The sequence below is a fragment of the Macrotis lagotis genome, chromosome 1 (genome assembly GCF_037893015.1).
Source record: "Macrotis lagotis isolate mMagLag1 chromosome 1, bilby.v1.9.chrom.fasta, whole genome shotgun sequence".
Taxonomy (NCBI): Eukaryota; Metazoa; Chordata; class Mammalia; order Peramelemorphia; family Peramelidae; genus Macrotis; species Macrotis lagotis.
This window is the reverse complement of record NC_133658.1, coordinates 310,042,209-310,044,173: the sequence shown is the minus strand read 5'-3', so window position 1 is coordinate 310,044,173 and position 1,965 is coordinate 310,042,209. Positions and strand designations below refer to the sequence as shown.

At 73.0% G+C, this 1,965-nt stretch overlaps 1 protein-coding gene across 2 annotated transcripts in view; it reads right to left on the bottom strand.

Moving 5' to 3' along the window:
- SIAH1 (siah E3 ubiquitin protein ligase 1) overlaps positions 1-654 on the bottom strand; it is a 64,558-nt gene extending 63,904 nt beyond the window's left edge. The window contains exon 1 of one of the 2 annotated variants that reach the window (XM_074211400.1): positions 546-654. The gene's annotated coding sequence lies outside the window, so the exon portion shown is untranslated. The remainder of the gene's footprint in view (positions 1-545) is intronic. The other variant, XM_074211402.1, reaches the window with a different exon arrangement.
- Positions 655-1,965: the final 1,311 nt, after the last annotated feature.

Here is a 1,965-nt window from a genome sequence, read left to right as displayed (position 1 = left end):
AAAGGTCAGGGCCCCGGCCCGGCGGGCCATTCATCGCCGGCTGCGGGCGGGCCGCCAGGCCGGGGCGGCGGGGCGGGCGCGGACCACGGCCCCGAGGCGGCGCCGGGCGGAGGGGGCGGCGCGGCGCGGCGGCTCGCGGCCCCCGGCTCAGCTGACCTCCGCCATGTTGGCCGCAAACACCGGCCCCATCACAACAAAGCCCCGCACGAGGGAGCCCCGCGGAGCCGGCCGGCGCCTCCCCTCCGCCCGGGCCCGCCTCCCGGGCGCCCGGGCCAGCCAGAGCCCCCGGCGGCCTCCTCGGCTCGGGGCCCCCCGAGCCCGACCCCTGCCCCAGCCCCCCCCCCCACGGGCCGGCCCGGACCCCGGAGCCGGGGCACCCGAGCCCGGGGGCGGGGCGGGCGGCGGGGCCTCGAGGCCCAGGCCCGCTGCCCTCCCGGGCCGAGACAAAGGCGGGCCGGAGCCGCGGCGGCTGCGGGCGGGCGCTCCCCGGGAGCCGGCCCCGCGCCCCCCGCCCCGGCTCCTCCCTCGGACTGGGCCGCACTTACCGGTGGGCGGAGAGCGCGACCGGGGCCCGCGGCTCCTCGCTCCGTCTCTAACGCGCGGCCGCTCCCGCTTCTCCGGCCTCTTCCTCCGCCCCGCCGCCGCCTCCGGCCCCCGCCACCGCCGCCGCCGCCGCCGCCTCCGCCGCCCTCTCTCAGAGGCCGCGGCGCCGCCCGCCGGGAGACGCTGCCGCCGCCGCCGCCGCCGCCGCCGCCTCTCGAGAGCGCGCCTTGCAACCGCCGCCGCCGCGCTCGTGCTCGGGCCCGCCGCGCGCTCCCGCTAAATACCACACACTGCGGCGGCCCGGACGGGAGGGCGCGGCCCCGAGAGGAGGAGCGGGGGAGCGCGCGCAGGGGGCGGGCGAGAGAGCGCGCAGGCGCGGGAAGCCCGGGCGCAGGCCGGGCGGCCCGAGCCGCGGGGGCACCACAGGTGGCGGTTGGTGCCCCCGCCGCCCCCGTGACCTTTGCTCCGCGCACGGATAAACGCGGGCGGCGAGGCCCCCCCCGAGGAGCTGGCGCAGGGCGCGTGCTGCCGCCCGCCCGGGAGCCCCCCCAGGAGCGGGCGCAGGGCGCGTGCTGCCGCCCGCCCGGGAGCCCCCCCAGGAGCGGGCGCAGGGCGCGTGCTGCCGCCCGCCCGGGGAGCCCCCCCAGGAGCGGGCGCAGGGCGCGTGCTGCCGCCCGCCCGGGGAGCCCCCCCCCAGGAGCGGGCGCAGGGCGCGTGCTGCCGCCCGCCCGGGAGCCCCCCCAGGAGCGGGCGCAGCTGGCGAGCTGGAGGGGCTTTATTTTAGGGCCCCTCGGGCCTTGCAAGGAAGACTCCGTGCCCCTGCCCCTCCACCGGCTTTTGTTCACGTGGACCACCCTCTCCATTCCGCTCACCTAAAAAACAAACAGAAAAACCCCAAACTCGGCGATAGTTAAAGCTTAAAGGAAGCCACACCCAAATGTGACCCCCCCCCAGGCCCCACGCTTTCACCCTTTGCAGCTAGTCGGGCAAGGCCTAGGTTCTGCCAAGGAGGCCCTCCGAGCTAAACCTGGAACTACCGGCTTTTCATCTTAAAACCTATTGGCAACACTTCCCCTTTCCACCTCCAGTGGCTTTTGACAAGTAGGTTCAAGGCTTGCACCTTTGCAAGAGCTACCCAGCCACGCGGTCTGCAGCCCGCACATCCAGCCTCTGGCTTGGTGAACTACCTTACCTGCTGCACGTCCATTTAAAACTAATGTGTTTTGTATGTTCATTTAGGACATCCGATATATAGCAAGCAACTCTCCTCTGCATCATAGGCATTAAATAAATATTGTCCCTTCCTTCCTTGCCTTTCTCCCTCCCTCTCCCTCTGAAACTGGGTTCAAAGTACCGTACCTCCTTTGACACCTTCCTGCTTTCTGATCCTGAACATGTTTACAGCCTCTCAGTACCTTTGAC